The 13,545-nt window shown below is 41.3% G+C and overlaps 1 protein-coding gene across 6 annotated transcripts in view; it reads right to left on the minus strand.

Annotated features, from left to right (window-relative positions):
- LPAR4 (lysophosphatidic acid receptor 4) overlaps positions 1-13,545 on the minus strand; it is an 82,187-nt gene that overhangs the window by 29,741 nt on the left and 38,901 nt on the right. For 2 of the 6 annotated variants that reach the window (XR_009463972.1, XM_014607233.3), the window contains exon 1: positions 8,328-8,897. The exons of 1 other annotated variant lie outside the window; for it this stretch is intronic. The gene's annotated coding sequence lies outside the window, so the exon portion shown is untranslated. Of the gene's footprint in view, positions 1-4,648; positions 6,896-8,327; positions 9,008-13,545 lie in introns of those variants that run through there. 3 more of the 6 variants (XR_009463973.1, XR_001373408.3, XM_014607232.3) reach the window with 3 other exon arrangements.

The following is a 13,545-nucleotide window of genomic DNA, read 5'->3' on the forward strand; positions in this document are numbered from 1 at the left end:
CATGAGCCACCAATGCAATGCTGTAGCTAGCAGAGCTAACCAAACACTGGCATGCATCCACCAAGGCACCTTGAGCAAGGCAAAGGATGTCATCCTCCTGCTCTACTCGGCCTTAGTAAGACTGCAAGTGGAGCACTGCATCCAGTTTTGGGCACCGCACTTCAAAAAGGATGTGGAGAAGCTCGAGGGAGTCCAGAGGAGGGCCACGTGCATGATTAGAGGGCTGGAGACCAAGCTGTATGAGAAGAGCCTGAGGGATTTGGGACTGTTCAGCCTGGAGAAGAGAAGACTCAGAGTTATTCACTGAGGCCCCCCAGGGAAAGAAAAGAAATAATGGGCACAAGCTGATTGAAGATGGCTTCAGGCTAGACATAAGGAAAAACTTCATTACAAGCCGAATGCCAAGGGTTTGGAACAGGCTCCCCCCAGAAGTGGTACAGTCATCCACCCTGGTGATCTTCAAAAAATGTCTTGACATCCATCTTGCTGGCATCATCTGACTGCAGCAGTCTTTTGTGCCTATGTGCTGGGGGCCTGGACCTGATGACCTGTAAGGTCCCTTCCAGTCCCTAACAGCCATGAAACAATAAACAATCCAACCTTAAGCATATCTCTAGACTTACAACATCTTAATTACCCATCCCCCCTGCAATTCCAAGAGTGCAATCTAGTATTTGAAAATGTAATAATGTTGGCTCTGATTTTTTTTATGAGGCTTGTCATATACATTGGTGACTAGAATGACATTTCAGCTTGCTTTTTTTTTTTTTAAATACATTTTCTAGCTCTCATGGTTGCAGAGAAAAGATTGAAAATGTTATGAGTAAACAACAGACTTATATGCCATGTAAAGCACAGAAAGACCAAGTATGGGAAGCAGATCATGATTTCAGAAAGTCTAACTCATGACTCTTGACTGTTTGAGGCTGGTAGCCTTATAAAAGGTGTACAAAAATGTTGGGGAGAAATTGATCTGAATTCCTTGGGCCCCTGTCACTTAGCAGGGTTATGGTTATAAAAGGCATATAGATTCCTGTCATATAGCAGGAATCTATATTCATTAACTTCTGAGCTGGCTGCTATTTAAAAACAGCATTTGTTCTTTGCTGAAGGGACACTGAACTTTGAAATCTAGTAATTTAAAAAAAAAAAAAAAAAGAAATAAAGGTCACTTCAGGCACTACATCTATCCCTGCTGTTTTTTGTGGCTTTACAATCATATTTTCCTTCCTTTAAGTGTTTTTGTCTCTCCCATCGTTGTGTGACGAAGCCCTACAAACAGGGGAAGCTGACTAATGGGCCACACAATGAAACAATAAAGATGCTTATAAACAGAGTGCTGTGAAATGTACAAAGTAATTGAAAATAGGAAGAGAGATGAAGTTCTTTCAGTTAGAGTAATCCTAGCTGCTACCTCTGACAACAGTAGGGAAGATATTAGAAGTATGACTTGCAAGTTGTCTTGTTTTAAAGCTTCTGTAACTCCAAAAAGCCAGACATGTTTTCTTCTTTTCTGTGTTTTAACAAAAGAATTGCTGTTAAGAAGAGCTAAAGGTACAGAGCAATTCAGTGTCAGAGCCTGGAATGATGAGCTGAATTCCTGTCCTATTTCCTACACACCAGAAAATGCTCCCTTTCACAAAATATATACTGTCAAAAAAAAAAAAAAAAAACCCAAAACACCCCACCACACTGATAATTAGCAGTGCAGCAAATGGATGCCTGTGCACCACAAACTGCACATGCACGCTCATCAGGACGTGTCCACTAGGGTCAGAATTTCACCCTCTGGTTTTAAAAGTGGTGTCAAATCCCAAAGGAAGTGCATCTGAAGAAAAGCAGAGTCTGGGGCAACCTTGGGACTAACTGGGTATTTGTCATGATCCTGGGTCCCAAGAAGTGGTTCTGGCAGCCTGGAATCAGTCAAGGATAGGAGCAGCCTGACCCAGCCCCCCAACCCCCTCTTTTTTTTTCCACCATTCTCACTGGGGCTAGGGACAGAAATCACACATGAACTGGTATAAGTGATCAGAAACCGGTACAAATCTGTAACATAACAAAAGTTCAGTGCACATTAACTGCTTTCAAAATGGCTGAAACTGGTTTAAGATAAATCTGGATGGATGTAGTGTTAGACTTAACTGACTTGGGTTAAATCAGTTGATTGAACTTCTGTCCCAGATCCCCTCCAGATTCAAGTCAACTCACCCCAACCCCCAGCATCCCAAGATGCTTCGCACCTCCCACACAGCCCCTCCCCTCCACCCCCCCTTGCAGGTGGGTAGGCTAAACTTGGTCCAAGCTATCTTCTCCAGCCAAGCAAGGAGGTGTACTCTGGCCTGGGCCATTGCAGACACGTGGCTGCATTTTTGGAATCACTTGCTTATCAGTTCAATCTATGCAGCTTACACTAACCTGTGAAGACTGAATCGATTCAGCTTCGGGTTTTTGACTGTCTGTACTTACCCTGTGAGTGCACTGATGGGAATCTGTAGGGTAGCTCTGGACCACTACTGCAGACGGGGAAAAAAATCTTCTCAGGACTGTAACCACCAGGGTTAAAGCTCCTTCCTTCAGAGGACACAAACTGCTTATAGCAGGACCCAAGATTACTTCAGTTTATTCAAGATTCTATTCCAGTTCAATGTGGAAGGAGAAACCTGATCCGTATCAGATCTAATCCTAAAATCTAGCTTTGTTTCTTCTTGTATTGATCAGCACTGTTGTTTACTCCTTTAACTGTCCTTTGAGAGCTACAAGGCATTTCCTGTTCATGGTGACTTCTCTATGCTGTATCTGCTTTGTATTTAGCCCATTAAAATGTTTTTCACTTAAAAGAATGGTAAATTGACCTATGTCAGATGGTGAGCCTTGGGGCAAGACTTCCTTTTCTCTCTTTCACTCTCCTTCACTGAAAAGGTCTTCTGTCCATCCCTATCACTCCAGACTCACTCCAGACTGCTTTCAGTAGGTGTTTGAAACGTATCCTAATCTATTTGTTCAGTGATGATGTGAGCCTGCAAAAAACTGATTAATTTAAATGTCTTATTGGGTTGTTATTTCAAAGCAAACCAACTCTTTAGGCCTAAATTTCAGAGGAACCTCAGTCTGATATCCAGGACCGAGCCCACAATTTTGCAAGTATGCTTTAATAGTCTGTCATCTCTTCCCAGAAGGAGTTTTTATACAAGTATAATTAAATCTAATGTAGATACTACGTAACAGTTTGATGCAGAAAGACTTGGTTAAGAATGCTATTAAACTTTTTATTCAAGTGGCTAAACAACGTTTGAGGTTTTAAAAGGCTTTCTTTTCTATGAGGAAGACAAACGGATGATGAAATTCAGTATTTCTTTGCTGTGATCCTGCCCGTTTACAAAGAATGTGCAAACAGAATGCAGTAGGAATGAAAAACTCGAGAGGCTCTTTGTTCAGAGTTCCCAGCCTCTGTTCAGACAGCATTCTGCCCCAAAAGCTCCACTTTTGCTTTCTGTAAGGGCCCAATTTCTAGTGCTTTTCATGCTGTTTGCTTGGTGTTTGGGGCCATGTTTCTAGTGCTTCCTGGTTTATCTGTTTGGCATTTTGCTGTTTCTCTCTGGTTGGTTCTGACCACTTATACATATATTTCCATCAAGCAATGAACCCTGCCTTTCTAAGCCCAAAGACACCCTTCCACCCAATGCCCTAGTTTCTGATCAGAATAACATTTGGTCTCTTTAGGAGACCACCTCTTATTGCTTAGACAAGTGGAGGTCAAGCTTTTTAACTGGCATGCCACAAATTAACCTCTGTCTTCCCAAGGCCCACACCAATCCCCTGCTCCTGCCCAATCTGCTTTCTGCTTCCTGTCCTATTTGCCATAGTGCTGCCCATGCTCTCTGGGCTGTGTGCCACACACAGGCTGCCAGTTCCACTTATGGTCCATGTACCATGTATTTGTCACCCTGATTAGACTATCTTACTATGAAAGAGAAACTTAAAACTTTCCTACATTTGTACTGAATGAAGGGCGTTTATTATACATGCCAATTCAATGAGGTTTCACCCCGCCTATATCGTAACAGCAACAATATGTATTTCAGGCTCAGCCATTGTATAATTCTGATGAGGGCCTATGGTTTGATTTCCTTTCTAGTTTTGGTTCTAGGCTTTTTTTCCCCCACTTCTGAGGCCACAAGAATGTGTTCATATCCTTGAAAATATGTAACTTTCACTGTGCTGGTGCATGAATTTGATATAATATAGCTTCATTCTCTCCGAGTGCTTGATCATGAAGGTGTTAAGTACCCACTGCTCACATTAAAATCTATGGACCAGATCTGGTAGCCGATATAAAAAGGCATAGCCCCATTTATTGGAATAGAGGATTTGTTGAGGATTTGCCATGTGAGAGTTGAATGTGTTCAATGCCCCTGTGGAGTTGTAGAGAATCACATAGTCTAGGCCTTAGAAATATCCTGTACGTTGTACATGCCCCTGTAAAAATAGACATTCACTGAGCTGAAGGCATGTTTTGTGTTTTCATAGCATAACCTTTACCCTCTCTCGGGGGAAAAATACCTTATTCCTATGCAGCATTTCCAATGCATGAAGAGCTCAATTTATTAGGCGAAACATAATGAACCCACATAAGAGAAAAACACTGATGTAAATTAACAAGCACGCAGCTCTGACATCTTTATTTTTTCCCCCCCAACAGTAAACTCTACGAAGTAAAATTATTATATATGAGAATAAACAAAAAATTATTTTATAGTATGAAAATAGTGATCCAGAAATACTGTGCAATATCATTTCATAACTAGGTTTCTAGGTATCATATTTACAAGTGACATTATAAAATTTGGGGGGGGAGGAGGGGGAGAAATAAATCGCACAATAGTTTGAGAAGTGTAGTTGTTTCCGTGTAACAGGATAAATCTTAATTCCAACAAAACTGCACCCTGTGCAAGAAGCACAAGAGCGACATATTCCAAAGTTAAAACTGAAAATATGCTAGATGATTTCAGATGTCACTCTTTATCTGTGAACACATCACTCATTAAAATATACAGAATGGCCTACTGAGGTCCCTTCTGACCCTAACATCTATGAATCTACAAGAAACTTTGTACTTTAAGATACAACACAGAAAGCAAGCTATTATGCAGCTTTTATACATGTATAAAAATCTCAATGACTGACAAACACTGTCCAAATTCAGTTGCTTAAACCTACCAAGATAAAGAGACTTCGCATTTTGTACAGAAACCAAACAATAACAACTCTCTCTTGACAAGAAAACTCTCTCTGGTAACTGGGGTTACCTGAGGGTTGGTAAAATGGTATTTTACCCTTAGCTAAGGGTAAAAAGGTTAAATGTGACTAGTGGGACTAGACTGATCTTTGACACTAAAGGCAGAAGGTGGTGTATTTGGAAGGAATTGCGTACCACCTCCGTCAGCTCTTGGGAATAAATAACTTCTGTTTCCAGTAAGAGAATTCTGGTTTTGTGAAGAGTGGTGGGTTTATGTTCCCAGAGGCGAAACTCATATTCTTATTTATGGAAGAGGCACAGCGTGGGCAGTGGAAGCAAAACAAGTTTATACATGCACTTGACCTGAAAAGGCTCCATTGGGAGTAGATGGATATTTCAGGCTTTGTACCTATTCATCGCCCAGACCTGGCTTGTTCAATAGAACGTTATTTGTGCCTCTACACAGTGACACATTGAAGCCATCAGGGATCAAACTGGTAGACCCCTCCTCCCCCACTCTCCTCATATACCCTGGACACCAGGGAGCACCCTTTGATGAGTCTTATTCCCTGCCAAACTGGTCTATATATTTAATAGGTAACAGAGCTGAAATTTTTCTAACTGGGTTTCACATTTTGCTGAACTCTATCTAACAAGCACAGATAGATCATAAACAGGTACCAAAGTATGTGTACACAAGTACGCTCATAAAGAATATATATAAAAAAATCATTTAACAACATAAGTTAATTGACTGAAGGAATCCTAGACTTGAGTATTTAAAAAAATACATAGCAATGTTATAGCACTCAACGCATTGACATTTGCAAACAGTTATCAACCCAACTATCTGTTCTCAAAGAGATGATAGATTCGTAATTAAGGTTTTCTTCGGTTTTCCAACAAAGAAACTAATTGAGAACTTAGACACTTCAAGTCTGGGATCTTTGCCATGTACTCTAGGGAAGATGGGTTAAGACACAAATTGAATAGTCCCAGGCAGTGGGTAAGGGCTAGAGTCAGCCCAGGTGATTGGCATTTAACCTAAGCTACTTTAGGTGTGAGCAGCCACATTGCAAAGCTGTGCTCACTTTACTGTGTTATCACTGGTACCTCATTCATTTGGTGTACCTGGTTCACACTAGCCTGGTGTGCTAGGACATTTCTTTATAAGTCAGTAAAGCAATTCTTTGCCAGTGTCTTCCTGTTGGGGGACTGTGGGAAGGCACTGGAGGACTATAAACACTCAAGTGTTTTAGCCTGCAAAGGGCTCTATCCTGCATTTCCCAGTCATGTGAGCTTAACCCATGTTGACAGAACCACTTCACTCAGGTGAAGTTTTTGTGCATGGTGTGGAGATTTCAAGGCAACTGCCCAATAAGAGGCAGAGCTAATTCCACAATAAAGACTACCCAAGTGGGTGAAGCAGAATAAGAATATGGGTTTCCATCATGCAGTCTTCTGTTCTAACGGTGAAGAAATTGCCTCAAGGAAGAAAGTGCTTCTCTTACTGTTGGGGCTGCATCTTTTTTGCAGATCACAACAAGCAGGACTTAGTAACTGTTAACATTTATTATTTTGCTTCTGCCAGAAGATAGGATGGGAGAGAGAGTTGGATGATGCACTTGTTTTTAAAGTGTCCTTGTAAAGATGCAGGTTCTGAAATGAAAGTGAGTAGGTAATTGCATTAAAGGCTTGGTCCTTTTTTGTCTGCCTCTCTAGGAGCTGAACTTCTCCCTCCAGAATTTAGCAGACACCAGTTTTATCAAGTGACCTAACACTAACCAGGAGAAGTCTCATTTTTAGTCCCCGAGGAGTAAAATGAAATATACACTGAGTGCTTTCCTTCCCCCCTCCACATTTTTAGGACTTTTCATTTTAACTCAATAAGCTTTGAACTCATCAGAGCAGTAAAGTTAGCTTCCTGCTTGGTTTGTTTTGGCTTTCATAATACTATTAAGAGAAGGAAGATAAAAAAGTGTTGTAGGGTTAGCCTTGTCAGGCTTTGAACTTTGCACTTCCCATCCTCTCAGTTCTACCAACTATTCTGTTACTTTACTGGAGTATTAATAAATTATACAATTTCTCTTACACAAAGACACAGCAGGATTATTGAAATGAATCTGTACAGCAAAACTTCCTCCTAGATACAATGAAAATCCGTAGTTGTCAACTTATCTCTCTCAAAAGCTTACATGTTAAAATAATAATGGAAAGCATCTTAATTCATGTTATAGCTGATAATGGTTTTAATATATACTTATAGGCAAGTCCCTCTCTTTATGAGGTCTTGTAATTAGTTTTAAAAGAAGCAGAATTTAGCTACACGGTAATGCCAGTTGTATAATGTAATTTAAATAAAAAAGATCTTTGCAATTTAAGAAATATAAAGTTTTGTTTTTTTTTATATACTTAAGTCATAAAATATGGCTTGTAGGGAAATGATCCCACCAAGATGTGCACACCAACTTAAATTTTATGATTTTCTGCAATGCAGAGCTAACTTGGCACACTGAGAGAGCCTATTATTTTAACATACAGCTGTCTTGTTACACCTAAATAAAGCAATACCACAAAGACGTTGAATTTGAAATGTTCGAAGGAGTTTTAGACAAGGGAGTAATTAAGAAATTCCAAAACAAGCTGATTAAACACAACTGTGACAGAAAAGTCCATATCACTCTGACTGATGTTATCAGAATGAGAAAGTGTGAATTGCAGTGATTTGCCTGCAGTAATTCGTACATTGCTTTGCAAAGTAACTGCATTCCAAAAACATGGAGATCATCTTTTCACTGGACCTTGCCACATCCGTGTGAGAAACTTATCCTTCCTTTCATTGACACAGTATTAGTGCCTGGATCTTCCCCCAGATAAAAGCATTGCTAAATCAGTGCTGAAATCTTCCACAATGCACACCTAATGGGTTAGATTAATTCTTGGAGAAATAATATTACGGACTCCAAGGGACTTTTATCAAGGATCTGTCTGATCCAGCGGGTTTTAGAGAACGTTAATATTTGCAGAAGTAACATTTAAATCTCGAGAGTTGTATGCAATCATTCAGTCAATAAGTAAAATAAAAACTTACCCACCAGCTTCAGTTTTAGCTGAGAGATCATGCCTGCAAGCAGCTAGGTAAGTAGCAGATTTCACATAGATTTCTTCTCTGTGACAGTCCACATACTTCTCCAGTTTTTCTCTGCTGAAGCTGTGTTTATTCCCATCTGGAAAAACCTGCCTGCTCTAGCCTTTTACCGATTGTCGGTCATCCTCAGCATGCAAGGCTGCCAGCACTTATCTCTCTTCCTTTGTTAGGAGAGAGAAAAAACTGCTGAATGTTGCAGCCATCATGTCTTAAGGAAACAGGACACAAGAATGGGCCCAATGTCTGTGCAGGATCTGTGGGCAGGGGGAATAGTTGGGGGTCTCAATAGGAAATGCTTTTCATTGGGTAAGGAGGTATTATTAGTAGCTGTGATCCCGCCCAGTCCCTCTCTTCATCGCCCCCTTAGTCACCAATCCTTAGGCTGGTTATACTTTTCCTTTAACAGCCCAGGAAAAGCAGCTTTCACAGTTAAGAACTGGCAGCTTTAAGTACAGCTTGACAATGGATACAGCTTACTTCCTGAGCAATTAGTTGGCAGACAGCCCCTGTGAGTGCTGTAGCAGAGTGTTCCTTTAGTCTGGGAACTCTTATGGGCAGGAGGAAACCTGTGTCTAAATGCTCAGATTTTCTTTCACTATAACAGTTATTTTTCCCCAATTAAAAAAAAAGGAAAAGGAGAGAGAAAGAAAAGAAAAAGAGACAGGTGATGATGAGAGCTTTAGAGATCAGCGAGGCATCAAAAAGCACACAACAACTGCAAAATGATTCTTCCTAGAGAGAATATAGAACATCCTTCTAAACTGACTGCTCATCTTTTATTTTATTTGCAAAGGATCAGATAAACGTGAGCTAAAACACCTTATGTTTTAATCAGTGACCTGATGAAGAATGTCTTGCCTTTATCCCACCCAGGCAGTTGGTCCCTAGAAGGATCCTTGCTTTTACAGTGCATTAGACATTTGCTCTCATGAAATTAGCTTTGAAAGGATGAAATTGCCTCTGAAACCCTTCATAATACAGGTTTTATACTTAATTGGATATTCATGCTGTCTGCCAGAGATGTAGCATTTCTCTTGCCTGTAAAGCCCAGTTTGCTAAATCTTACTGCTTTTAGTAAATCAGTTTCCAAACTTTGCCACTAACTAAAAGTTTTATTTCTTCCTTTTACCTTCAGCACTAGCCTTTCAGTTAAGAAAGGCCTGGGTGTCTTCTGCCTGTGGGAAAGCAATGTTGGTAGCCAAAATTATTCAGCTTTGCTTGCTTATGGCAAGGAGAGGTCAGTCTTTTTTTTTTTTTTTTTTTTCCAGCCTTCCCCAGCTCCCTTAGGTTGGGATCCTCAGTTTGCTAGCATTCTCTCCTTTCATTCTGTTTGTTCTCCTTTTCCTCAGCTGTTTTTTGGCTGCTGTCACGGCTAAGGCCAGTAAACAACTCGTTGTGAAGCTGGAGCTAATGCTTTTTCTTGGACCAGTGGCGGGTGATACAACACAGCGAAAAACAGCATTCTCTGTCTCGCGCCTGCAGACTGTGTGTCACTTCTGCACCATGCCCAGCTGCCATGGGCTTTTATCCAGTTGACTCAAATAACTTCCTGAATCTCATCTATAGCAGCTTTAACTCTCTCAGACACAGACTTTAAAGTAGTACTTTTTGCCTTGAACACAGATGTATTTCACCCTCAGAGGATTCACTTGGTGTCCTTTTACAGCATAAAAAGGTCTACATAGGTTTGATGAACCTGCAAATGCTTCTAGCGAGGGGTTGGCAATCCCTGGCACATATACCAGAGAGTGGCATGAGGCCATTTTGCTCAGCATGCTGCAGCCGGCCCAGGCTCTGGGCAGCTGCTGCTGGCCATGGAGCCCAGGCTACTTGCAGCAGGTAGCGAGAAGGCTGCAAGTCATGCTGCGAGCAGCCCAGGCTCCATGGCTGGCAGCAGCTGCCCAAAACCCAGTCAAGCTGTGGCAGACAGCTGGGAGGCTGCAAACAACTGCACTGCGGTCTGGAGCGGTACATGGAGCTGGCAGCAGCTGCATGTATGTCTCAGGGAGAATGGTGGGAAAGGAGCTGGGAAAGCACAACCCTGGCCCCTCTCCCATTGTCCACCCAGAGGCACATGTGCACCCACTGCCAGCAATGAGGATTGGGCCCCTCACACCTCCCTCTCCATCTGCCCCTGCCATACCAAGTCAGGCATGGGTCAAGGTTGGGGTGTTTTTGGTACTCCAGCCAAAAAACCTTGCCGACCCCTGTTCTAGCTGTTAAATGAAAATGGATGCATTTCCCCTTTCTTAGCTGGTATTTAAAAGTAAATGAGAATATAGGTGAGATGTAAATATATGGCTGAGGCAATAGCAGAAGCTTTAACTTATAGCACAGCTCTCAAAAGTTCCCGAGGTGTGGTCCATTCTGAAAGAGGAGGAGGGAGGGTGCACCCTCTCTAGATCTGGCCTTGATTATGAGTATCAGAGTGGGGAGGCACTCCAAAGCCAAAGTCCACCATCCCAGACCAGAGCAAGTCATCCTTCCACATAGACCAGTGTGGTGCTATGCTGGGAGCTGTGTGCAGCCACCATGCAGATGTTAAATGGGATGAAAGGATGAAGGGCACAAGCAGAGTAAAATCTGTCTTCCTGTCCTGGAAACCAGTATGAATAAGTTCATTCCAGCCTTGTTGCATCTTTTTTCCCTTGATTCCATTGTGGAGTTTAATTTGTTGTTTGTCCAAAAAATAATAATAGTATGACAGATCATTCTTAGGCAGTGATTTGAATGTCACAGGAAGAAGTTAATTAGTCATAAAATTTGACTGTGAAGTCTTTCTGATGATTTTTAAGGGAATAAATGTTGAATTTGAAGGTGGTTGTACTGCAAGGGCAATGCAGAGCAACCTAAGCATACGCAACCCCTTTGTGAATTTGGGATCCCATTTACAAAGTCACTGGCTGTCAGTCACTATCTGAGGTGTTCAGAATTCATATATTTCTGTCAAATCTGAAATATTTGCCTGTTACCTTTTGATGAAGAAACATGGGATAAAGTTTAAAAAATGAAGTAAGTAAGAAAAGGAAATGGGTGGACAGAAGGACTATGCTGATTACCATATATTACTTAGCCAGAGGATGGCAACTTTGCTGTCTTTGATACCTCTAGAATTTAATCAGGCCAGAAACTGAACTAAAAGAACCTCTGAGCTCATTTACCTCCAGGTTCATCATCATCTGTTGCTATGTTCTGGATTCTCACAGGATTGCAAGAGCTAGCCTTTCCCTGTGGAAATGTTTGCTAGTGTCACAAATGTTCCCAGGGAGGCTCCTCCCTGGCTCTGTCACAGCTTCTTTTCACAAATGCATACACACATGTTTTGCTTCCATCCTTTCCCATTTCAGATTAAACATGCTGGAATGCTGTGCTACCCTATCGACACACTCAGTATATTTTTCAGAAACGCAGTATAAACATTTCCAGCAAAGTGCGTTTAAGCTAGATTTATTTGCCAAACAAAAAAGGGAGGTTGGTTCCTTCCCTCCTTGGTTGCAGTTACGGGAAGTGTTTTCTTTCAACTGGAAAAACAAATGACTAGATTCCCTAGTTCCTCACCTCTTTCTCCAGCAACTTACCCCCTGGCCCCACCCAGATCCCAGAGGGTTTATCACAGACTTGGGCGAGGGTGGAATTTTGTGGGCACTCCTTGTTAAAATATTGGCAGTACATCACTAATCTTTGGAAAATATGGGAAACTGGACAGTTATCTTCCCAAGACCCATAGCTACTGGAGATGCCTAACATTTTTCAACAATAGTATCTCCATCTTTTTATAGCACACAGACTTTGTGCTTGTACAATGAAGCCAAACAAATATGTTCCTTTCCTGATGTGTTCCTATCTAGGGTCACATCCATTGTGTCAACAGTTTAACTTCTAAGAGTCACGCACTGCCCTTATACTGGCTCATGAAGAGTTGTTCCTGTGTCTGAAGGCAAATCTTACATCCAAGAATAGAACATAGTTTCCAATTATCATTTATTCCTGTTGCAAAGAACTCAGTTGATTCCATCAGGACTGATGCCTCGTTCCTATTAAGCACACAGGAAAATGTGGTCCCTGCCTTTCATAGGAAGGATTTCTATTTCCTTTCCTAGTTTTTGGACCAAACCAGATGTAGTTCGTCTCTCGGTGACTGGCTACTGCACAAGTCATTGCTTGCTATTGCCACAGCTGCCATATATCCTGCCATATGAGGGCCCCAGTTGGTAATAATCCCTGACTGCACTAAGCCATGCACAAGTCTTAAGAGCAGAAGTCAAAACACCATTTGCCTCTAGAGTTGTTGTCATAAAGTTAGCACATGATTTTTGTAATCAATATTAAATTATTGTTAAATATCTGTATTTCAATAGCTCCCCAAGGATCCATTCAGAATTGGGACCCTATTTTGCTAAATGCCAAATGTAAAATCAAAACTAAAGCTAGACTCTCATGGTGCATTTACAAGTGAAGGAGACATGGACAATGGGTGGAAGAGAGGGCAATGAAAATACACACTGAATATATACTAGTGGAAGTGACAGCAGCCCCTAACACTTGTTATTAATTCACTGCTTTAATTAGTTTAGCTTTGTTGTTAAATACTGACTCTGTCCAACTGGATTTTACCTGCCTGCCCCTAACTTGCTTAGATTAACCATAAAGATGACTGGTAAGAATCAGGGCAAAGTGAGCCTGAAGGAAGGATGTGAAGGAACAGAGTACAGTCATATAGATCAGTACAGAGAGAATGTGCCAAATCACCCAGTCCATCAGTGTGGCATTATTGTTTCTGAAGGAGATGCTTGTCAGATACTTCTCATTGAGAAAAATATATCCTTTCTTGTTTGTAATACAGGTCATTAGATTTGCTCTGTCTTGCCAGTCCAAGCTTGTGAATTCCACTGTGATAGGAAATAGTGTAATAATCCATGGGTATGTATAGTATATGTAGTATATATCATGGTGATACCTATTGCACATGCCATCCAAAATGCAACTCGTTGTATCCTCATGCTTCTAAAACTCAGACCAAACATACATCTCTAGTTGCAGTGGGCAGTCTCATGACATTAAAGATGAAGTCCAGCTTGGAAGTGCTAGCCCTAGAGTCAATGAAGACCTGAGGCACTTAAATTATAGTTCCCTAGAAGCCCTTCAGGGGATGAGATGAAGA

This window comes from Alligator mississippiensis, chromosome 8 (genome assembly GCF_030867095.1).
Source record: "Alligator mississippiensis isolate rAllMis1 chromosome 8, rAllMis1, whole genome shotgun sequence".
Classification (NCBI taxonomy): Eukaryota; Metazoa; Chordata; order Crocodylia; family Alligatoridae; genus Alligator; species Alligator mississippiensis.